The 25,074-nt window shown below is 41.0% G+C and overlaps 2 non-coding genes and 1 pseudogene across 2 annotated transcripts; 2 read left to right on the top strand and 1 right to left on the bottom strand.

Annotated features, from left to right (window-relative positions):
• The first annotated feature begins 4,693 nt into the window (after positions 1-4,693).
• Positions 4,694-12,897, top strand: LOC100714856 (small ribosomal subunit protein uS5-like; annotated as a pseudogene).
• On the bottom strand, positions 11,337-11,444 carry LOC111757245 (U6 spliceosomal RNA). The gene has a single exon (XR_002791619.1). It is a non-coding gene; the product is annotated as a U6 spliceosomal RNA (small nuclear RNA).
• Positions 12,898-24,740: 11,843 nt separating the features above from the next.
• On the top strand, positions 24,741-24,866 carry LOC111757262 (small nucleolar RNA SNORA28). Its single transcript, XR_002791635.1, has one exon. It is a non-coding gene; the product is annotated as a small nucleolar RNA SNORA28 (small nucleolar RNA).
• The last annotated feature ends 208 nt before the right edge of the window (positions 24,867-25,074 follow it).

Genomic DNA, 25,074 nt, shown 5'->3' with positions numbered 1-25,074 from the left:
CTGAGCTAAATCCCCAGCCCCAGTTATAGTCTTTAGCACTTATCTGTGGAGTGACATGTAGGAGCCAAGGACTTTGGCATGTGAAAACACTAGTCAGATTCTGCTCTGGGCACCACTCTAAAGTTAGTAAATGAGCCTCTACCCACTTACTCTTTACCATACCCTAAATATGGCTCCAATGTTAAATGAGAGATTAAGGTGCAATCCCCTCCTGAGGTCCTTGTGTTTCAGAAAGCAGCCTCTGGAAGTAAGGGGAGAGGATCACCTGAAGGCCCCAAGCATATTTGCCAGGCCCAATGCCCAGAGCCTAGGATTTGGGACAGCTCTCCTGTGGAGGATCTCTGGTACTGCTGTGTATCTTTCCACTCTCTTTGGCCCTCAATAAATTGTCATCAACAAAGTTAGTGGTACTCTCAGAACCCAGAAGGGGACCTGATCAGTTGAAATGAGATGTGTTGCTATGAATGTTGCTAGGATCATCCAAGTTATAGGGTTCATCACTATTTTGCTGAAATGTCAAAGGACATTTTCTATGTCCTTTACTATTTAATTTAAAGAGAAAATCTACAAAGTTTTTAAATTCATTCCACAAATGTTAACTGTTGTATCTCATGAACATCCTTGTGGTCACTTTGGCAGTATGCTAGAGACACAACAAGAACAAAGCAAATTTGTGGGAGTTACATTATACATGGACACACATGCACTACACACATACCCCCCACACACATCACACAGTGCACACCCCCACACCTCACAGTGATATCGTATACCCCACCTTTCACCCCCCCCCACATATGCATGTAGTAAATAATGATATAATACATTAAATGACAACTGCTATGGAGAGAAAATAAGCAGAGGATACAAATGAATTTTGAAGGAAGGTCAAGTATTTATTTGGTCTTTTTGAGACAGTCTCACTATGCAAGTCTGGCTGGCCTTGAAATCACTTTTGTAGCCCAGGCTGGTCTCAAATTTGCAACAATCCTCCTGCTTCAGCCTCCTAAGAGTGTTGGAATTACAGGAATGCGCCACCATGCCTTGCTGAAAGGCCAGCTATTTAAACTCAGGTCTTTTGGCCCCAAATCCCATATTTCTTTCTCTCTATCATAGTTTCCTTTTCAGTTCACAGACTAGGAAGACAGCTACCCTACAGTTTTTACTTACAGAATTTAAGCCACCTCGAAATGCCCTGTGAAACCACATCTGTCTTATAAAAAAGGAAAAATATCAACAGTGTATTAGAAAAGCTGGTTGTGAAGTTAAACTTAAAACAAAAGGACAGACAGTTGGCACCAGTTCCTAGGCATAGGTCTCAAAGGCTGGAAGTCTAAATCACAGCAGACATATTATCCCTCCTACCACTGGGCTCAGGTACAAGGAATGCACCTGGCACAGGGCAGATTCTGAGAAGCAGAACAATGTTCCATTAAGTACTAAAATTTATACTATAAATAAATAGTTATGTTTCTCAAATTTGATTCTTTTTTTCTATTTCCAAAGCCACTCTATGTCCAGGGATTTAGCTCAGTGGCATAAACACCTGCCTGGCAAGTGCGAGGTTGTGAGTTCGATCCCTGGTACCAAAAAACAAAAACAAATGAACAAAAACCACTCTAATCAAGGCACATGACACTTATTCCTCACATTTCTATGAATACCTACTATCTGGTTCTCCCTTTCCCTGACCTCTTTCCCAAGCCTTTATTGTACTGCACATTCTTCAGGGGAACCATCCTAACAATTTAAAAGTGTAGTTCATTTCCAGAAAATTAAGATTCACTCCTGAAGAATTCTAAGTAATTTGTGTAGCTACTCTGCCCTCAAGGAAGGGAAATGTAATCAGGCATGGGGATCCACACCTATAATCCCAGCACTTTGGAGGCTAAGGCAGGAGAACCAAAAATTAGAGTCCAGCCTGAGCAATTTAGTGAGGTCATGTCTCAAAATAAAAAAAACAAGCATGGAGGTACACTTCTCTAATCCTAGCACTCAGGAGGCCGAGGCAGGAGGACTCCTGCAAATTTGAGGCCAGCCTGGGCTACATAGTGAGTTGTTCTAGGCCAGCCTAAACTGCATTGAGAGATCCTGTGTCAAAAAGAGAGAGAAAAGGAGGGAGAGGGAGAGAAACAAAAAGAAAAAGGGCTGGAAATGTAGCTCAGTGAAAAGGCCCTGGATTTAATCTCCAGCACGTGCACACACACACACACACACACACACACACACCACAAAAGGAGATTAAATCCAATCTGCATATAGTAACTTTATTTCAAAGAATACAGTATGGTGGGGAGTAACTTTACAATGCAGAAAACTGACAGACAAACATTATTCCAGCCAGTATAAACATCAGCAGTCATACATTAAGGGGATGGTGTATACTCTTGATATAGTGAGATTACAAATAGCACTTTACCTCTGTTGCCTTCTTCCCTCTAACCCCTCACCCGTCTTTTCTTTTCTTTCTTTCTTTCTTTTTTTTTTTTTTTTTTTTTTGTCTTTTCTTTTTTATCGGTACCAGGGATCAAACTCACGACTGCCTGCTGGCAAGGCAGGCACTTATGCCGCTGAGCTAAACCTCCAGCCCCTTTTTTTGGTCTTTTTTTTTGAGACGTGGTCTTCCTATGCAGTTCAGGCTGGCCTTGAGCTCACTTTGTAGCCCAGGCTGGTTTCAAACTCACAAGGATCCTCCCACCTCAGCCTCCCGAGTGCTGGGATTACAGGCTGAGCCACCAGGCCTAGCTCTCTGGGTGCTTTTCTTCTTCTTTTTTTTAAATGGAGTGTGCTGAATATCTATAATTTGTACAGATAACTACAGAACCTGGAAAAGCTATTGATGCATAACATACTGCTATTATTGGTGTTTTTGTATAAATATATATACATATATATATAATTTGAATTTTTGGAAACTTTAACTGTGCTTTCAACTTTGGAAAAGATTATCCTAGTTTACTATGTAGAGTTGGCTTTGTACAGAAATTGACAGCTATATTGATCTAGAAACATCAAACTTAATCTTTTCTCATTTCTATGGGGGTAATGTATTATATTAAGTATGTAAGGTCTTATTTACATGGGTTTGATTACAGAAACTAATAAAGTATCCCCAATAATAATAAAATGAAAGTTAAGGGAAAACTAAGGAAGCTAGGACTGGTGGTACACACCAGTAATTCCAGCATTTGGGAGGCTGAGGCAGGAGGATTGCATGTTTGATGGCCTCTTGGGCAATTTAGTAAGAATGTGTCCCAAAGTAAAAAATAGAAAAGGAAAGATGTGTGTGAAAAGGAAAAATGTGTGAACCCCTGACTTCTAGCCCCAGGATTTCAGAGAAAGAAAAAGCAGGGAGAGAAAGTGGATATGGGGTGTATGACACCTTTCTACATGACATTCTCAATTTTTTCTCTAATCTAAACTATTCTTAAAAAAAAATAAACACTAAACGAGGTGCAGTGACATATACCTGTAATCCTAGCACTAGGCAGGCTGAGGTTGGAGAATTTCTGTGAGTTACAGGCTAACTGGTTATACAGTCAATTCAAAGCCAGTCTGCACTACAAAGAGAGATCCTGTCTCTAAATAAACAAATATGAATTTTTAAAAAGTCTATTGCCAGGCCATGGTGGCACATGCCTATAATCCTAACACTGTGGGAGACCAAGGCAGGGGGCTCTAAATCTTGAGCCTACCCTAGGCAATTTAGGGAGACTCTCAAAAAAGGGCTAGGATGTAGCCCAGTGTGAAAGCCCTGGGTTCAATGCCCAGTACACACACACAAAAAAAGAGAAGTCTACTGTAAAAAGAAAACAATAAGATTCAGTCTAGTTTCTAAGGCTTTCCATATTTAATATAATTTCCTGAAGTAGACACAGGCTAAAAGATGAAACAAAATCCAAATTGCTCTGTATCTATTAAAGAAATTGAATTTGTTATAAAAAATGTTTTCTCTAAAGAAAGTTCTAAGCCCAGTTGGTTTTACTGTTTTGGTTTGTTTGTATTTCAGACAGGGCCTTGCCATTTAGTTCACGCTGGCCTAGACTCACTCTGTAGCCCAGGGTGGCCTTGAACTTGCAGTGATCCTCCTGCCTCAGCCTCCTGGGGTGCTGGGATTTCAGGGGTGAGCCACAACGTCTAGCTAAATTCTATCAAACATTTAAGAAATAAGTAAGGACAATCTTATACTAACATTTCAACAAATACAGCAGGAGGAGATATTTCTATCTCACAAAAACTGTGTCTAGCCAACCTGTCCTTACTGCAACCACCAAAAACATGTATGAAGTCTGGTGTACTGGCATATGCCTATAAAAGCAGCTACTTGGCAGGGTAGAGCAGGAAAACCACAAGCTTGAAACCATCACAAGTGTGAGTAACTTAAATAAAACTGAAATAAAAAGTCTGTTGTCTTTTTTCTTTTGGTACCAGGAATCAAACTCAGGGCTTTAGGTAGGCACTACACCACGGAGCTATGTGCCTGGCCCAAAAAAAGGCTGTTGGTAGAGTCCTTGCCTCTACTGTGATTTCTCTTCAGATCGTATAAATCTTTCACCATTTTTTTCTTCCTTTAGAGTGCTTGGCTAGCATGTGCGAGGCCTTCAGTTCAATCTTAGTACTGCAAAAATAAATAAATAAAATAAATTTTTTAAAAAACCTGATATACATATTTCTTAATTATCCACCATACAACATGGTAAATGGCTTTAATGACTCTGTGCCCTCTCTTGAAGTATGCCTGCCCCACTCCATTGCCTTTGCAAGTTCTTTGGATGGGTAAGAGCATCTGAGTTCAGGCCCTGGCCTCTTGTTACATGTCTCCAGTGACAAATACAATCTTGGAAAGTGAACACAAAAAATAGAACACATTAGTGTTCTACACACAGATATTAAGCCCAGGATGGGGTACACAAAAGAAACAGAACAACAGTCAAAGGATTTTAGACAGTGTCTAAAAGTCTAGCTTATCTTTTAGTTGCCCAGACTAAACCTCATCATGTCCTAGCTAAGTTGCTATAATGCCACTCTTGAACTTTCAACCCTCCTGCCTCAGCCTCTCAGAGTACTAGGATTTCAGAGTGCACCACCAGGCCTGGCTAACCCGTACTATTTCAGATGACTTTACTAGCTCCAGATTTAACTGACATTTGTTCAGCACCTCTGTGCCAGTACTCTTCTAAGTATTTTCACATCCCATTCAACTCTTACCTCCTCTCTGTGAGAGAGTAGTACTATTTTCATTATTACTTTCATGCTGATGAAGAAATCAATTCTCAGAAAGGTTCAGTGACTTGCCCAAGCTTACAGGCTCTGTGGATTTGAGGTTTAGTCCCACAGCCTGTTTTTTCTGTTTTTTGGGGGGGTTTTTTTTTTTTTTTTGCAGTACTGGGGATTGAACTCACGACCTCACACTTGCCAGGCAGGCACTTATGCCTCTGAGCTAAATCCCTGGCCCAAGGCCTCTGTTCTTTCCTCTAGATTATCTTTTAGTTGCCCAGACTAAACCTCATCATGTCCTAGAAGCCCTTCAGTTTCTGATACACCCCACCCCCATTATGTCCATCAGCAAATGTCAGAGCCTCTACCTTCAGATTCGAATACTTTCCCCTTCCAGGGCTGCTATGCTGACCCAAGCCATCACCATTTCCTGCCTGTGTCCTGCAGTTATCTCCTCACTGGTCTCCCTGCTTTGACCCTCACCCCTCCTCCGTATCCAATTTTCTCCACAGTAGCTAGAATAATCCTTTCTGAACATAGGTCAGGTCATAGAACGTGTCATCGCTGTACTAAAAACCTCTCCAGTGGTTTCTCATCTCTTTTGGAATAAAAACCAAAGCCCCTGCAGGGATTTACAAGGCCTTACAGAGTTTGCCCTTCCGCTCCCGCCTCCCTGACTATCCCCACATCTCTCTCTTGGCACCTTCTACTCAGCTCCACTCTTCTCTGTCAACAAGGAGGCTCATCTCTGCACCTCTGTATTTTCTGTCCCCTCTCCAGCATTGCTCCTCCCAGCCCCTTTTGTGTGGCTTGCTCCCTCCCTATTATCTCTCAGCTCAAAATCCCCTTCCTAGCAAATCCTTTCTGACCACCTTTCACAAACTCAAAAACTGCCTACGTCATAATGTCCACTCCCTTCCCACTGCTTTATGAGCCTCCAAACCCCTCGTTACCACTTAACACACTGTATGTCTCTTCCTTTATCTGCATCTCATTAGAATGTAAATCCAGGGAAAACAGCAATTTTATTTTATCTCCTGTTCTTAGAACACTGTTTTCAGTTCCTATGACAACATCTGATGCTTAGTAGGTGCTCAGTGAACAGAAGCAGGTAATTAAAGAACAGGACCTATTGACTCAATGAACAGAAAGACATTTTTCTGAGTATTAGAAACACTTTGTAAAGTAGGCAGTGGTGTAAGACGTTTTTATCTTCCAGTTGGTGTTTTGGTTACTAAATCTCAAGATCCATCTCTGAAGCTCTTAACCAAATTGAATGGACCTGAATGATCTAGGACTACACATTACTGATGGTTGATGGGCCACAAACTATATAATCTGTTATTGTCAAGGAACCTAGTTTTTAAATTTATTTATTTATTTTGAGTCAGAGTCTCACTATGTAGTTATGGTTGGCCTTGAACTCACTTTGTAGCCCCGGCTAGCCTCAAACTTGCAGAGATCTTCCTGCCTCATCCTCCCATGTGTAGGGATCACAGGTGTGTGCCACTATGCCCAAGTGGGAACCTAATCTTGCCATCTTTCCTTTTTAGGTTTCCCTTGCTCTTTTTTTTATACTGGAAATGAAACTCAGGACCTTGTGCTTGTCAGGCATGTGCTACCTTTGCTCATTTCTAAGGCACCTTTGTATGTCTGGTGTTCTTAGAAATTTTATTTTGGTCAATGGGAAAGGTGGCTAATGGCCTGTTTGTGGCTGGGATTCTGTACAGGGAAGTTCATTCAATTAAAGTAAGCAACAGTAATTCTTAATTGACACAAATGAGACAGACAGCTGGAGGAGTGGGGGAGGGGCAGGGAGCAGGTGCCCTGCAGAATGGAGAAAGAAGAGCAGAATATAAGTTCAAACAGATAGTGGGGAAGCTCACTCCAATCTAGGCTTCTTGCCACCGGGAAGGTTAGGTTTGCTGGAGTAGAAAAGATCCAGAGGTGTTTTCGCCAAGGACAAAGCAACAGGTTCCAAGTGCTTGAGCTCCTTAGGCTGCCTTGGTGGCCAACTCTGCCTCTTTTTAGATACTGTCATTTGTGAGAATTATTCTTGGTGAAGTTTTCACTTTCATTCTGGGTTCTTGAAGATACTGTGAACTTTTTTTCCTCTTTCTTTTTTTTTGGTTCCAGGAATTGAACTCAGAACCTTGCATTGCCAGGCAGATGCTTATGCCACTGAGCTATAATCCATAACTCTTTTTTTTGAGACATGTTTCTATGTAGTCCAGACTGGCCTTGAATTCATGATCCTCTTGGCTCAGCCTCCTCAGTGCTGGAATTATACGCATGCACCACTACTAGTTTTCCAGATAAATTTATGCAATAATCTTTGGATAAAAGAAACTTTATCTGTACTGGGTTGAACCCAAGGGTGCTCTACTATTGAGCTATAGTCCTAGTCTTTTTTTTTTTTTTTTCCTTTTGGGTAATGGGAATCAAACTCATGCATCTCATACCCGCCATGCAGGCACTTATACAGCTGAGCTAAATCCCTGGCCCCTCCTTGTCTTTTTTTTTTGTCTTTTTCATTTTTATCGGTACTGGGGATCGAACTCACGACTGTCTGCTTGCAAGGCAGGTGCTCATGCCGCTGAGCTAAATCCCCAGCCCCCCACTCCTAGTCCTTTTTATATTTCATTTTGAGAGAAATCCGCATCAAGTGGCCCAGGCTAGCTTCAAACTTGGTATCCTGCTGTCTTAGCTTCCTAAGTAGGGTTTATACGCAAGATAATGCTTTTTTTTTTTCTTTTGGTAGTGGGAATTGAACTCATGACCTTGTGCTTGCCAGGCAGACACAATGCCACTGAGCTATATTCCTGGTCCCAAGAGATTACTTTTAAATTCTGCTTCCCAGCCAGGTATGATATTGCATACCTGTAATCCCAGCACTAAGGAGGCTGAGGCAGGAGGATCATCACATGTTTAAAGCCAGCCTTGACTATACAGTGAATTCAAGACCAGAGTGGATTACATAGCAGGACCTATCTCAGGAAAAAAAAAAAAAAAAAAAAAAAGGAAAATCTATTTCTCAAAAGGATTCTCAAAACCTGAGTCAGAAAAATGACAGAAAAGATGTTTCCAGGTCTTCAAATGCCAGATTGAGGAGGACACTCCTATAGAGGATATCCCTTGACAATTTGGGAATTTCTTTGGAGAATGTTGGGGACATTTTCCCCCTATGGCCCTCTTGATCAGAGTTTTGACTCCCCAGCTAAGATAATTGTTCTCTGTATCCATGGGAATTTCTCCCATAATTAGTAGTGTCTCCTCCCTGGAACAGAGACAAGTAAATGTTCAGAGCTGGCAGCCGATCCTGGGAAGGAGAGCTGATTAAATCTTTCCTGTCGAGAAGCACCTTTTTGATTTGAATGTGACACCTACATCCCCCACCTGATTTGTCTGAGAGAAGCAGTTTCACCGGAGCCTTCACCACTGAAGAGTTTAATGTCTTAATGACACATTTAATCTTCAAAAGAGCTGACTGGTTTCCTAAGTCAAGTAACTTAAGAGAAAAAAACATGGGCTCTTTTCCTCCCGCCTGGCCCCTTCTCCACTAAACACCACCCTGTATCTGGTAGGATGAAAGGTCCTCTATACAGGTATCATCAGATGCCAGGGGCCTTGAGGGATAAATAAAAGAGGTTCAGAACACCACTAAGTACACATAAGTATTAACTACAAATGGAAGCATGAGAGAGCGGATGAACTATTTCTTTAGAAGTTTTTAGTAAGACAAGTCGGAGCCATCAAGCCTCACAGTGAAGACTCTCAGCGCTGTTCTATTCCAGGAAAGCTTTCTACGGGCGGGGGTGTATTCTTATCTGGATGTAGTTAGGATTATGTACTACCATTCAGACACATTCAGGAGAGACAATATCCATTTTCCTACTGACATCAAGGCAGCCTTTTAAGCTTACCCAGACTTATTTTGGTTCGTGCAGTTAAAAAAAAAAAAAAGCCAGATTGGAGAACTATGTCTAACAAAAATAAAGCCATTGTGCACTCAGTTTCCCACTGAAAGCCGCTTTAAAAGCAGTTCACCGCACCACGGCTCCAGTCACCTCAGCAATCCTTGCATTCAGGCAGGTTGGCTGTGAACAAAGCCAATTTGCTTCACACGCAACAACCCTAAACCTCCACTCTTGGGACAAAAGTCTTTCCTTAGCAATGTTTTCTACACGGTTCTGGTGAAGGGCCATTCACTTACCTCCAGCCTCTTTCTCCGGGGAGACAAAGGCACCTTTGGGCTGAAGTGACACAGGAGAGTTAGAATCAGATTTGTTATCGACATTGCAGCCTTCAATTTCAGTGAGAGGCTAAATCTGTCCATTCCAACTACAGGAAGGCAGCCTTTATAACCCCTGGAGCACTGGGCCAATTATGCACCTGCAAATATACCATACAAGATATTTCAGGTTCCTAAGCACTTTGAAAACTGATACTTAAACAGTCTCAGGGGATCCTATCACCCACCTCGGATAATAGCAGCTTTGGAATCTGTTATTGGCACCAGAAAAAGAGAGTCCTCTGAAGTCATTCTAAAGCCATTTTTATTGTGCATTTTCAAACAAAGAACCTCACCAAAAGAACCTCTGTTACAAAACAGAGTAGAAAGTCAAACTCATCTAAGAGTCAGTTACCCCGCAATTTTGGGAAGGGATGGGGAAATGAGTGCTGGAGGACAAGCCCCGGAGGGGCTGGAATTGGCTTTTAAAATCTGGAGAAGGATGTTCTCACCGATTCTAAACCCTAACAATTAAAACAGAAGAGCCTCTGTAACTTGCTGGTTGTAAACTTTTTATGATTATTAACTGGGGGAAATCCAGAATATGTGGAATTTTAACAATTGACTTTCAATTTCCATTTGCTTCTTTCCAAGGAACTAGTTTTTGTTTGTTTGTTTTTTGCATAGGACACAATAATTTAAGGCTCAGAATTTAGGCTGACTGCTCTGATATACCTTGCTGAAATCCTGCCTTCTTACATATCTTGCTTCCAATAAAAAGCAGATGCCTTCCGTGCTGTGTATCTCAGAGAAGAAATACGTGGGGGACCATAAGCGATGTTCTCATCGCAGGGAAAGCGTCATGACCACCTGGCATGGGACTCGTCTGCCATCTGGTGTTCAAGTGAGAAACAGCAGGGAAACGGGAGGGAGGAGGAAAGACTTGGAACGCTCAACTCTCACAGGCCTGAGTGCTGAGGAAGGGCTTGCTTGGTACAGTTACAAACTTGCCTTTTTCCCCACTTTTTTTTTTTTTCTCTCTTTCTATCGTGGTGCTGTGGATCAAATCCAGGACCTCACATATGCTAGGTAAACATTCTTCCACTGGATTATATCCTTAGTCAAAAGCTGTCCTTTTTAAGGAATTTTGTTCTTTATATTTAAGTGAGGTAGAAAAAATATAAATACTAGCAAGAGTGCTAGTGCAAGGCTCCGGAAAATGAGTTGTAACAACTGGCAGTATTGTATCAAGATTCCTAGAATGGCTGGGGATTTAGCTCAGAGGTATAAGCACCCGCCTAAGAGGCTCAAAGTGATGAGTTCATCCCTGGTACAGAAAAAAAAAAGATTCCTAGAATGTTCTGTCTTTATTATTTATTTATTTTGAGACAGAGTCTCAGTATGCAGTTCAGGCTGCCCTCAAACTCACAGTGATCCTCCTGTCTCAGCCTCCTGAGTGCTGAGGTTACAGGGATGCACCACCACACCTGCTTATTCTTTCCCTTTGGCTAGTCATTCCATTTCTTTTGTTGTTGTTGAAAATAAAAATAAAATAGAGTTTATTTAGAAGATAAAGGTGATGGCACCAGTTTTGGTTAATAACATCGGGCTCCAGTGTTTTGACAGGACTTGAATGCCATCTCATAAACTGGCCTGCCAACGGCATTCTGAATGCTAATTGCAGATTGACAACATTTCCAAAACCTAGACACTATCAAAAGCTGATGGAGTTTAGATTTCTCTTAAAATTGGACTAACACACTTCTTAAAAGGAAGAGTAAATGGACTGCTTGATTCTGACAGTTAAAACACTACACCAAGCAACTCCCCACCCTTTCTCCACAAGTCCCTATGGCAATATTATAGTCACCTCAGACAGCTAAAATGTAAAAATATGGAACGCTTTCATATGAATTCACATGTCATCCTTGTGAGTGAGGGGGTGTGCTAATCTCTGTATCATTCCAATTTTTTTATTTTTTCCAATTTTAGTAAATGTGCTCCTGAAGTGAACACATATACTAAAATACATGTTAATGGATGGAACCAAAACTCAGAAAAAGCCATATAGGCAAAGATGTTTATCACATTGATTATTTTTTATTGAAAAAAATAGAAGGGCTGAGGATGGGGCTGGGGATTTATCTCAGCGGCATAAGCACTTGCCTTGCAAGCAGGTTGTCGTGAGTTCGATCCCCGGTACCAATAAAAAAAAAATTATGACTAATAATAAAGCATTATAAGGTAAAATGCAAATTAAAACCAATTTTCTTTCTTTGTTTCTTTCTTTCTTTTCTTTCTGTGGGGGAGGGTTTCCTAGGAATAGAACATGGGACCTGATGCATGTTAGGCATGTGCTCTACCACTGAGTTAAACCCATGACACTAAAACATGTTAAAAGAATATAGAAAATAAATTTTTCTTTGTTTTTTTAAGAAAATAAATGTTTAAGAAAAAGAACTGCTTCTTCCTTGGGAAAATACTAAATGGTTGATGTTGCTGGTGTAGCCAGCAGGAGGTCCTGGGCCCAGGCACTGGAGGCCACAGTGGCTCTGGCAGTGGCCTTCGAGGCCACAAGGCTCACTGTGCAAAGGCCAAGGACAAGGGGCATCCAGATTCCTGTTACCAAGCTAGGCCACTTGGTCAAGGACAGGAAGATCAAGATCTTGGAGGAAATTTCTTTCTTCTCCTTGCCCATCAAGGGGTCTGAGATGACTGACTTTACGTGGGCCACACTCACACTCCTCAAGAATGAATTCTGAAGATGATGTCGCACCAAAACAAACTCATGCTGGCCACTGGACCAGGTTCAAGACATTTGTCATCATTGGGGGCTACAACAGTCACATCAGTCTAAGTATAAAGTGCTCCAAGGAAGTAGCCACTGATATTTGTGGGCCATCATCCTGGCCAAGCTCTCCACTGTCCCCATGCAGAGAGGCTAGTGGGGGAACAAGATCTGCAAGCTCCACACTGTGCCTTGTGAAGTAACAGGCCACTGTGGTTCTCTGTGGTGGTGTCTGATCCCTGCCCCCAGAGGCACTGTCATTCTCTCAGCCCCTGTGCCCAAGAAGCTGCTGCTGCTGGCTGCATTAATGACCACTACCCCTTGGCCAACGGCTGCCTGGCCACTTGGGCAACTTTGTCAAGGCCAACTTTGATGCCATCACAAGACCTACAGCTACCTGACCCCTGACGTCTAGAAAAAGACTGTGTTCACCAAGTCTCACTACCAGAAAGTCACTTACCATCTTTTTTTTTTTTTTTTTTTTTTTTTTGTCTTTTTCTTTTTTATCGGTACCGGGGATCGAACTCACAACTGCTGCTTGCAAGGCAGGTGCTTATGCTGCTGAGCTAAACCCCCATCCCCTGTCACTCACCATCTTGTGAAAACCCACGTAACAGTCTATGTCCAGAGGACTCATGCTCTAGCAGTAGCTACAACATAGAGTTAATTACATATGAAAAATAAAGTGCATGAAATCTGGAGAGACAGACAGACAGACAGAGACAGAGAGATGCAGAGAGTAGAACAGTCAAGCAAGCTACACTAAAATATTACCAGTAATTCTTTGTGAAGCCATAAAGGACTAAACAATTTTTTCTACTTTTGGATGTTTTCCAAATCGTCTTTGTGCATGTGTGCCCATCGTTTTTTGTTTGTTTTTGTTTTTTCATGTCCAGTAACTTGCAAATATGCATTCTATAACTGAACTGCTCCCCCAGTCCTGCTGTTTGTGTGGGTGTCCTTTTGTATTTTTTTATTTTGAGACACGGTCTTTCTAATTTTCCCAGGCCAGGCTTAAATTTGCAATCTTTCTGCCTCAGTCTTCCACAATGCTGAGATTACAGGGATGCAACACTACACACAGCTGTTCAAATTGTTCTAAATGCGTCCATGTTACCCAATATAGTGGAGGAAAACTGTTTTCCCTAAAAGGTTCTAAATCTGTGTTTTACTTAAAAACCAAACAAATGGGCTGGAAATTTAGCTCAGCGGCATAAGCACCTGCCTTGCAAGCACATGGTCGTGGGTTCGATCCCTGGTTCCGATAAAAAATAAATAAAAACCAACCAAACAAATCCTATGTGACCCTGGGCAAGTCTTTTCAGCTCTCTGGAGTGCTTTCCTCCAAAACCAATTCCAGGATCAGCCCAACAATCAATGTGATATGATTTATTATCAGTAATCTATGTTGTCACCTTACCTGTATTCCTAATTTCTTCTTGGAATCAATGGGAAAAATATAAAAACTTTAAATTTCCCTCACTCTTGGCAAAATCATATTTATAATTTTGTCCTTTGGATAGATCTATCATCTTCCAGTAATTTGCTAAAATGAGGAACACAAAGGTAAGGGGAGAGGAGCCCAGGGCATATTCTCTAGGCCTTTCAGAAAACATGGAGTTTTGCTTGCAGAGGTCAGAAAAAGAAAAAAGAAAACATGGAGCAGTTCCTTTGGCCACACATATGTGGATTTATAAAAATGGAGATATTGTGGACATCAAGGAAATGGGTACTGTTCAAGTAGGAAGGCCACACAAATGTCACCGTGGCAAAACTGCAAGAACCTACAGTGTTGCCCAGCATGCAGTTGGCATTGTCGGAAATAAGCAAGTTAAGGGCAAGATTCTTGCCAAGAGAATGAAGGTGTATTTTGAGCATATTAAGCACTCAGCCAAGAGAGCTTCCTGAAACTTCTGAAGAAAAACAATCAGGGAAAAAAAACCAAACAGGAAACCAGAGAGAAAAATTCCTAGGTCTCACTGAAGCATTAGCCTGCCCTGCTTCAAAGCAGCACACCATGTGAGAATCAATGAGGGGAGCGTCGGCTGCAGAAACCTATTTCCTGCCACCTCAGACAAGACCTGGGGCTGGTGCTCTGACTGTCTGCAGTGCTCTGACTAGTAACTAAGGGGTGCCAGGCCCTGGGTTTAATATCCAGAATAGTTAAAAATGAAAAAGAGGGGCTGGGGATTTAGCTCAGCAGCATAAGCACCTGCCTTGCAAGGAGGCAGTCGTGGGTTCGATCCCCGGTACCAATAAAAAGGAAAAAGACAAAAAAAAAAAAAAAAAGAAAGAAAGAAAAAGGAAAAGATCCCCTGAACTGAAAGAGTGGTTTTCTTGATTGTATAGTAGCGTGGGGGTAGGGGGTGGCTTCATCCCAGAAAAATAAAATACTTAGAGCAGATTCTCATGGTACCGTTAGTGGTACGCTACCTCTTCATATCTTACATTCAGTGTTTTTCGTGCTGAAAGATTTAAATGACTTATTGTGCAACAGATGTATATCCAAATTTTAGAATTGGCCAAATATTTGTTAAGTTTATGCTGACTTGAAGACAGTCCCTGTAAATCAGAGTGAGGAAAAAAAAGTATGAAAATAAATGGGCTGGGAATGGTGGCACATGCCCATAATCCCAGCACTTGAGAGGCTGAGGCGGGAGGATTGTTGCAAGTTCCCGAGCTGCCTAGGCAACAAAATGAACTCAAGTCCAGCTCAAGTCCAGCCTGAATTGCATAGTGAGACCCTGTCTCAAAAAAGACCAAAAAAAAAAAAAAAAAAAAAAAAGAAAAGAAAGAAAACAAATGGTTCTTTTTTAGTACCAGGGACTGAACTCATGACCTCGAGCTTGCCAGTCAGGTGCTTATGCCACTGAACTAAATCCCCAGCCCCATGGAAAATAAACGGTGATACACACCTGTTATCCCAGCACTCAGGAGCTGAGGCAGGAGTGTCTTTGCAAATTCAAGTTCAAGACCAGCCTGAGCTACAAAGTAAGCCTGAGACCAGTGTGAACTGCATAGTAAAACTTTGTCTCAAAATAAATAAATAAATGGAAGATATCTATTGCATTACAGTCAGGCTGGGAAAGTTCCTCACTCGGAAATGTATCATAAATAGCTAGATTTGGAAGATTAGAAACTTGCCTCTGAGACCTTGTACTTAAAGATAAAATGCTTAACACATATACAAAACAATTTGTCATCTTGTTAAAAGATACACCCCTGGGTACAGTGGTGCACACTTACTTGAAATCCCAGCACTTGAGAGGCTGATGCAGGAGGATGGTAAATTTGAAGCCAGCCTGGGCAACCTAGTGAGATCCTATTTCAAAAATAAAATTAAAAAGAGTTCAGTGAAAAAGCACCCTGGGGTCAATACCAGTAGCACCAAAAAAAGAGAAAAAGGATCGACTACATCTTTCACTCAGTAATCCAGGTCGATAAACTTTTTGTTTTTTGAGGCTGGTGTGCATTATGTAATCCAGGCTGAATTTGAACTCATTATGTAGCCCAGATTGGCCTCAAACTCACAGCAATTCTTCCGTCTCAGCCTCCGAGTGCTGGGATTACAGGCATGCGCCACCAAGCCCACCACCAAGCCGACTTGAACTTTTTTTTTTTTTTTTTTGTCTTTTTCATTTTTATCGGTACTGGGGATCGAACTCACGACCGCCTGCTTGCAAGGCAGGTGCTTATGCCGGACTTGAACTTTTTTAAAGATAAGATCTTGCTTTGTAGTCTAGGCTGGCTCAAATTTCTGACCGCCTGCCTCAGTCTGGGCCTGCACCACCAGGCCCAGCTTTCCCTTGAACTCTTGGTTGCTTCCACACTAATCGTCTCTGATTTCATCTCTGCCTGGTCTGATCTCCCTTCCTCCAGGACATTGCTCATTCCTCTGTCAGCCAGAGTAATCGCTGTCCAATTCGAGGCTGGTCAGGCCATTCCGCAGCGCAGAGCTCTCCAGGCCTCCCGCTGTTTTACAGGATTCAGCGTCCTGGTCCGGCACCCAGGCCCTCTGAGTTGTGCTTGAGTTGCCTGATGTGTCACATTCTCCCACGCCCCTTTGATGTCACTCACTCTGGCCCCACTGCCAGGACGGCCCTTTCTGCTCACATCCACCTGACAAACCCCTGCCCATGTTGGGGGGACTTTAGATGTCAACTCCCCTGGAAACCCTTCGCGACGCCTTTTCCTTTGGTAGAATCCGCCACATCCTCCTTTGTGCCATTTCACTAAGAGGAAGAAAAACAACCTGTGGGGGATCCTATTGCGGCGCCCAGATCCTCTCTGATCTCTGACGAGTTCCTCCTGCCTCTCTGCTGGCTGCTGCTTGCCTTTGCTCCGAGACGCTAGAGGGGAGGAGCTCCTCAGGTTACTGGAATGGCTTTGATCCTTCCCTCTTCCTAGTCTCTGGCAAATGGTTGATTAGATGCGGGAGTTTGAAAGCTCAGTGTAGTCGCCTCCGGATGGAATTTACACTCCTGAGCTCCCTTAGGGATTAAGTTCCTTTAGGGATTAAACTATCCTTTCTGGGTCTTTGCCTGAAATCACATCTTTGTTTGTTTTTTCCCTTCCCAACCCTGCTTCCTCTGTGCCCTTGCTGTTTTTTGTCCTTGGAGACTCCTTTATGAAATCTCTTACCTCATAATCTTTGTCCCTGTCCCTGAGTCAGCTCCGAGATTACCCCAGGCAGCATCTTTAAATCCCACTAGATGTCAGAACCTGTGAGATGCTTTTATAAAAGCTAGTTGATTTATACCTCATAAACCCTATATGAATAAAATATAGGATCTCCCTATGTATTTCAGGCTGGGCTTCAGCTCAGTGATTTTCCTGCCTCAGCCTCCTGAGTCCTAGGATTATAAGTGTGTGCTACTGCATGCCCAGTTGAAGTTAAAAAAAAAAAAAAAAAGAATAGAGTCAAAGTGCTGATTTAAAATTGCTGTACAGAGTCAGGCATGGTGGTGTGTTCCTGTAATCACAGCACTCGAGAGACTGAGGCAGGAGGGTCATTGTGAGTTTGAGGACAGCCTGGGCTACAAAGTGAGCTCAAGGCCAGCCTGAACTGCAGAGTGAGACCCTTTCTCAAAAAAAAAAAAAAAAACAAAAAAAACTATTGTACCAAATCCTTTTCCCCAAAATAAATAAGATTGCTGGAAGACCATATAAATTACCCTGCTTTTCTGAGCTTTAGTATAGGTGTAAAAATATTCAAATATGTCTTTGGGTGTTGTGGTACAGGTTTGTAATCCCAGCAGTGGGATTACAAATCTGGGAGGATGAGGCAGGAGAATTTTAAATTCAAATCCACCTGGCTAATTTAGTAAAGCTTTATCTCGAAATCAAAAGAGAGAGAGAGAGAAGACACACACACAGAGAAAGAGAGAGAGAGAGAGAGAGAGAGAGAGAGAGAGAGGAAAGAAAAACTAAGGATGTAACTTAGTGTGAAAACCTTGGGTTCAATCCCCAGTGCCATACACAATCAATCAATAAACTTTGAAAACATCCTTTTCACACATTTCTTGATATGTCTTTAAGTCCAAATCCAATGATTTCCTATTTGTGAACACTGTATGATAGCCAGTAAAATCATTTGATGAGTTTCTTTTTTTTTTGAGGCAGTCATGTAGCTGGGGCTGGTCTCAAACTTCAGAGTCTCCTGCCTGAACTGCCTAAGTGCTGGGATTACAGGGATGTGTCACTGCATCTATCTTGGAGAGCTCTTATTTTTGGTATTTGTTATAGTCAGGGTTTACCAGTAAATGTATTTAATGCAGGACATGTAATTTATAGGATTATTTTATAATATTCACTCAAAAATGGGCTGGGATTTAGCTCAGTGTGCACCTGCCTGGCAAGTGCAAGGTTGTGAGTTTGATCCCCAGTAACAAAAATAAATAAATAAAAAGAAAAGAAAAATATTCACTCAAAGAGTTGAATGCAGAAGAATACATATCTGTCCATACACTAGAGACCCAAAGAATCCACCTGAGGACCTGATCTCATGGCAATGTCCTCCACGAATCCAGCTGGAGGCCCAGAGCCCACGACCATGTCTTGTGCAAGTCTGCATCAAGGATCTGCACTGGGAAGGCCCAAAGGTCAATGGTGGAAGCCAGAAAGTCTGCGCCAGCAGGCTGAGGGGTCTGTACTGGAGCAGGAAATGCTCAGGGTGAGGACCAGAGCTCCCCAGAAGAGAACTGCAGCCATCCCCAGCAAGGTCCTGAGCTCCTTGGAAGATGAGAACAGCTGAGTTCATATCAGGAAAACCAGCACGACACACTTCTCCAGAAGGATCACCAGCACACCATCTTCCCCTCCAGGTCTCCTTTTATGCTGTTGGCGACAGTCCTCAGGTGGGCCTTCCAGATCCAGCACCACGCAGATTCAGTTCAAGCCGGGGTTCCCAAGTGACCAGTATTTGACCTGATTGATTCACTTGCCAGTTGCAACAACTTTTAGGAATACCAGATCAGATTGACGGGCAAAAGAGACTGAGGGGAAAAACACTTCAGCCAAATGTCTCTTCTCCTACTGTTTCCCCTACATTAATCATAGATCACTTTCATAGCTTTTGGCAAGTTTCCTCCCCCTTAACTCCAACTTTCTCACTTTTAAAGTGGGGAAATAAAAAAAAATAATGTAGGGAAATAGGATAGCTACTACACCAAATTCTCTATTCCGTTGTTTCAAAACTACTTCAATATATATGGTAATATGTTTCATTTATACTATTAGTTTCTCTTAATTCGTTGAAAAGAACATTTTGTGGTATTTTTTTCTTTTTTGTAAGAATATTTTTTGTCTGTAACTTATTGTCGGAGTAACATTTGAGCTCTTCTTTTATGATTGTGGTACACAGTGCCATTGTGTACCAATTAGAGAATAACTATTGTTATTCTCTAATTTTTTTTCTTTTTTTTTGTAGTTTTACCAATACCAGGGATCGAACTCACGACCACAGGCTTGCAAGGCAGGTGTTTATGCTGCTAAGCTAAATCCCCAGCCCCTCTCTAATTTTTTATGGAAAAAAATTTTTTTTGTTCTTTTTTGAGACAGTGTCTCACTATGCAGTTCAGGCTGACCTTGAGCTCACTTTGTAGCCCAGGCTGGTCTCAAACTCACGGTGATCCTCCTGCCTCAGCCTCCTGAGTACTGAGACTACAGGCATTGAAATGTTTGTTTTTATATAGAATTAAGAAGAGTGCTTTTTAATATTTTCTTTATTAATATTTACATGTATTACATTAAAAGAAGGAATAATTACTACAGGGATAAGTTAATGACAAACCATTATAACGGTGTCTGACAGTGTGTACTTTTTAAAAAATGTGTTCTTAACGTTATTATTTTATTGCTGCTGAGGCTACTTATAAACAAGTTGTGCTCCAAATGACTATAAATGCTTTCATTCATATTGCACCATAGCACTCAACCACAGAGACTTGAGAACATTAACACGGTCTCTCAATAAGCCCCAGATTGCTCCAATATTAATATTATTTCCAAGTGGGTAGATTAGAAATATTACTGAATTCTCCTGATAAGCTACCAGAGTAAATTCTCTTCTGTCTTGTGATGACTCCTAGAATTACCATTACCACCTATAGACCTCATAGTGCCAAATCTACAAAGAGTTTTAGAGATCACTGGGAAACTTATGCAGGCCCAAGCTGGAGTTCCAAACTGACATCTCAGAGAAGGTACCAAAGGATGTCTTCTCTCTCTCTCTCTCCTTCTTCTCTTTCTTCATTCTTCCCTTCTTCCCTCCCTCTTTCTTTTTTCTTTCTTTCCTCCTTCCCTCCTCTTCCTTCTCTCTTTCTTTGTTTTTTTTCTTGTTTCTTTTTCTTTTCTTTCTTTTTTTTTTTTTTCAGAGATGGTCTTGCTATATATAGCCCAGGCTGGCCTCGAACGTATAGTGATCTTCCTGCCTCAGCTTCTCAAGTGCTGGGATTACAGGTGTGCACCACCACACTCAGCAGATATTTTCAAAATTTCGAACAATATGGCTAAAATAATTCAATTTATGCCAACTGTGGTGGTGCATGCCTATAATTCCAGTACTCAAAAGGTTGAGCAGGAAGAGGCCATGCTGGGCTGCATAGTGAGTTCAAGACCAGCCTGAACCACATATGAGACTCTGTCTTGAAAACTCCCCCAAATAAATAAATAAATAACATATGACAAAAGAAAAAATATTCTTGCGCTTTTCCATCCTCAGGAGAACTCTTTATGTAGGTAGCACATTATCAGTCCTGTTTTATAGGTGAGGAAGTTTGTTCTCAGAGACACTGAATAATTTGGCAAGGAAGTAACTAAGAGGTGAATTTGAACCAGGCCATCAAGCTCCAGGGCCTAAAAGTTCACTACTCTCCTGATGGATGCAGAATTGGGAGCTCCTTCCCCGCAGTGCCTTCTTTCTTCTGGACCCTGAGCTAAGTTCACATCACCCATTCTCATGACTGAGCTACATTTTGCAGACAAAAAAAAAGTCTGACACAAACTGGGTATAGTGGGGTACACCTGTAATTCCAGCATTCTGAGAGGCTAAGGGAGGAGGATATCAAGTTCCACCCCAGCCTGGACAATTTAGCAACTTACTGAGAACTTCTCAAATAAAAAATACATAAAAAGGATTAGGTTTAATCCTTAGTGTTAAAAAATAAACAGCAAGCAAACAACAGAAACAATTGAATATCCATAAGGAAAAAGCAACTCTTAATTTTTGCCTCATTAATTTGAAAAGAAACCAGCCTTAGACCTAATGAAAAAGTTAAAAGTTTTGCAAGAAAACAAGAGAAAATCTTTGAGATCTTGAGGTAGAGCAGATTTCTTAGAATTTAAAAAAAAAAGGAAATGAATAACTTGATAAGTTGAATTTTATCAGTATTAAAATCTTTCTTTTTTTTCTTTTAAACAAGTTCTCACCGTGTAGTTCCTGCTGGCCTTGAACCCAGGCTGGTTTTAAACTTGTGATTCTCCCATCTCAGTCTCCTAAATGCTGGGATTACAGGCATGTGCCACCATGCCAAGGTTTTCTGCTCTTCTATAAGACTAACATCATGAAGAAAATTAAAAGACAAGCGACAGACTGGAGCAAAATATAATTTTAAAGATAACTTTGTAGTTACGCATATACCACCATCACGCTGGAAGTTGAGGCAGGAGAATCATCATGAGTTTGAGGCTACAAAGAGAGACCTTGTCTCAAAAAGAACCAAAAATATCCAGCCTAGTGTGGTGGCAGACACCTATGATCCTGCCATTGAGGAGGCTGAGGCAGGAGGATTGCCATGAGTTCAAGCCACTTAGGCCTAACAGTGAGTTCAAGGCCAGCCTGAGCTTCAGAGTGAAAAAACAAGATACAAACCAAAATAATTTTGTGATGTAGACAATTGAACCTAGGGCCGAGGTCTCAACTATCTGTCCAGTTGAGGTTTTTTTTTTAATATAGGGTCTTTCTCATTGGCCTCTCTATTGGCCAGGCTAGACTTGAACTTGTAATATTTCTGCACCCAGCTTGTAATATATGTTTTGACAAGGTAACCTGTATCTAGAATGTGTAAAGAATTTATCAGCTCAATAATTAGACAGTTAACTAGGTGTGGTGACACACACCTGGGCTATATAGTGAACTCAAGGCCAGTCTGAACCACATAGGGAACCCTTGACTCAAAAAAAAAAAAAAAAGTTAAACAATAAGAAATAGGTATAAATAAATAAATAAATAAAATTTTTCAAAAGAAATAAGTAAAATATTTTGAGGTTATGAGTTTGATCCCTGGTATCAGAAATTAAAAGAAAAGAATATTTATTTTTTTTCCAAAAATAAATTCTGAAGAATATATATGCGTGTGTGTGTGTATGTGTGTGTGGGGGGATATACACACACATATCCAATAAGGACATGAAATTGATGTGGCAGTGCATGTCTATAATCCTAGAGATTATACTTCCAAGCGACTAAGGCGAAAGATTGCAAGTTTAGCCCAGCCTGAGCAATCTAGGCATTGTTGCAACATAGGAAATTTTTTAAAAATTCAAAAAAAATCAGATAAAAACATGCTTATCATTAGTTATCAGAAAAATGCAAATTAAAACTGCAGTAAACTACTTGACACACCCATCCGAATAGTTCTTGTTTAAATAGACTGATAATACCAAGCATTGGCACCCATGTAGAGCAGGTATGTATATGTCTCTTGGAAAATAGTTTGGTACTTGTAATTTTTACTGTTTTTCCAGGTTTTTCTTTTTCTTTTCTTTCTTTCTTTCTTTCTTTCTTTCTTTCTTTTTTTTTTTTTTTTTTTTGACAAGTTCTTGCTATGTTGCCCAAGCTGGTTTAGAATTTGTGAGCTCACTGGGCATGGTGGTACATGCCTGAGATCCCAGCACTTGGAAAGCTGAGGCAGAACGATCACTGTGAGTTCAAGGCCAGCCTGGGCTACAAAGTGAGTTCAAGCCTAGTCTGAACTGCATAGTGAGACCCTGTGTCAAAAGGAACAAGAAAGAAAGACAGACAGACAGAAAGAAAGACAGACAGACAGAAAGAAAGAAGGAAAGGGAATTTGTGAGCTCAAGGGGTCCTCCTAGGGGGATCTCAGCCTCCGTGGGGAATTTGCAGTCTGGTACTCCTTTCTCAGCTAGAGTTTCTTATAAAATTTTTTTTCCACATTGTTGGTCATTAGAGTTTCTTATAAAATTAAACATATATTAATAACCTAAGAATTTCATTTCCATACACTCAAAACAAATTGAAACTAAAAAAAATTGAAACTAGATCTAAAAAAAGAGTTGTATATAAATTTTTGTAGCCACTCTATTCATCATAACCTCAAAGTGAAAATTACTCAAAATATCTATTAGCACATAAATAGATAATTGAATTGTGATATAATGATACAACAGACTACTACCCAACAATAAAAAAGGAACAGATTACTGAGGTATGCAGTAATATGGTGAATCTAAAAAAACATTATGCTAAGTCAGGTATGATGGCTGTCAGAGGCTGAAGCAGGAGGATCACAAGTTAAAACTCAGCCTGGATGACTTGGCAACTTAGCAAGGTCCTGTATCAAATAAAATAAATTTGAAAGAAAGACTACACAAGTAAACCACTGTGAAGGCTCTGGGTTCAGTCCTGCGGGGGAAATAAGTATGTACTATGTTCCTTCCTACAACATTTTAGACTAGGAAATACTAGGTGGGCACATACCTATAATACCAACATTCGGGAGGCTAAGGCAAGAGGATCATCGGGAGTTCAAGACCACCCTGGGCTACAAAGTGAGTTCAAGACCAGCCTGAAAACTGCATGATGAGACCCTGTCTCAAGAAGATAAAAAAAAAAAAAAAAAAAGAATAGGCAATACTGTGGTCTGTGATGAGAAAATGATAACAAAAGATCATGAGAGAATTTTAAGAACTAATGAAAATATTCTGTACCTGATTGGGATGATTTTGCATGGATGTATACATTTGCCAAAACTCTCCCAACCATATACTTCAAATGGGTGCATTTTCTTTTGTGAAATTTTCCACTCCCAAATTGGGCATCCCAGCACTCAAAGTGGGAGGGTTGAAAATTTGAACCCAGCCTGGGCAATATATTGACTTAGCAAGACCTTTACTCAAGATTGAAAATTTTTAAAAGGCCTGGAGATATAGCTCAATGCAAAGCTCTGTCCTACGTTCAGTCTTCAGAATCATAACACAAATAAGTTAGAAGACAGAGTAAAAATGGCTGAGGTGTAACTCAGGCTAAGGCCTTAAATTCAGCACCTGGTACCCGCTGCCCCAGGTGTGGAGTTGAGATCCCAGTCCAGGTCTCATTGACTTAGTATGTGTCATTCACCCAATACCCTTGCCAGCAAGCGTGACGTGAGGATAGACACAGTTAGTAAAGGAAAAAAATGTACACAGGAGTCTTTTGTAATTAACAGAACAAAACGACCACTACAAAAAACACCTGGGAATCATTTTTATTTATTTATTTAATATTATTTTTGGGGGGATTCATTGATTGAGTCCTAACTCCTCATTTTAGAGACAGGAAACCCAAATTTTGATCCAGAGAGGGAAGTCATCTGCCCAGATTGACACAGTTGATAAACAATAGACCTAGGGCAATAATTCTGCTTTGTTTCTGATGATTTCTTCATGGGACACCTTTTTTCCCCCCACCTCCCTTCTTCCACTTTTTTCTGTCTTTAAGAATTAAGGGTTGGGGCTGGGGATTTAGCTCAGCAGCATAAGCACCTGCCTTGCAAGCAGGCAGTCGTGAGTTCGATCCCCAGTACCGATAAAAAAAGAAAAAATAGTTAAGGATTAAGAAAAGACTAAAGCTAAGAATATGAAGAAAGAGAGTAGCCTTTGAGAGGCTGAGTCAGGAGGATTGCTGAGTTCAAGGCCAACTTGAGCTACACAGTGAGTTCAAGTTCAGCCGTTCTGTACTACATAGTGAGATCCTGTCTCAAAAAACTAAAAACTACCCCACAGTGCAAGCAACACTCTGTGACAGATTATCAAAATAGTCTGTCACAATTTGAGCTTGCTATAGCAAGAAAGTCTAACCTATTCCGGCACTCTCCTTTCTGTGAGACAAGCCGTTACATAGACTGAAACAAGTTAAAAAAAAAAAAAAAAGAAAACTACCCCACAAAAATCACAGTAGCCACATTAAAACAGGAAGGAAAAAAAGATAGAAAGAAAAGTAAAGGAAGGAAACAAAAACTCAAACCAGGTACATTTAACTTTAGTATATTTTATTTAACCCAATATATTCAACATATAGCTCCAGTCTGTTTTTGTTACATTTGTACCTGAATAGTAAACA

The sequence above is a fragment of the Cavia porcellus genome, unplaced genomic scaffold, assembly GCF_034190915.1.
Source record: "Cavia porcellus strain 051 isolate PalLab524CR breed Dunkin Hartley unplaced genomic scaffold, mCavPor4.1 scaffold_25, whole genome shotgun sequence".
NCBI lineage: Eukaryota > Metazoa > Chordata > Mammalia > Rodentia > Caviidae > Cavia > Cavia porcellus.
The sequence above is the reverse complement of the archived record's forward strand: the minus strand, read 5'-3'. Positions and strand labels throughout refer to the sequence as shown.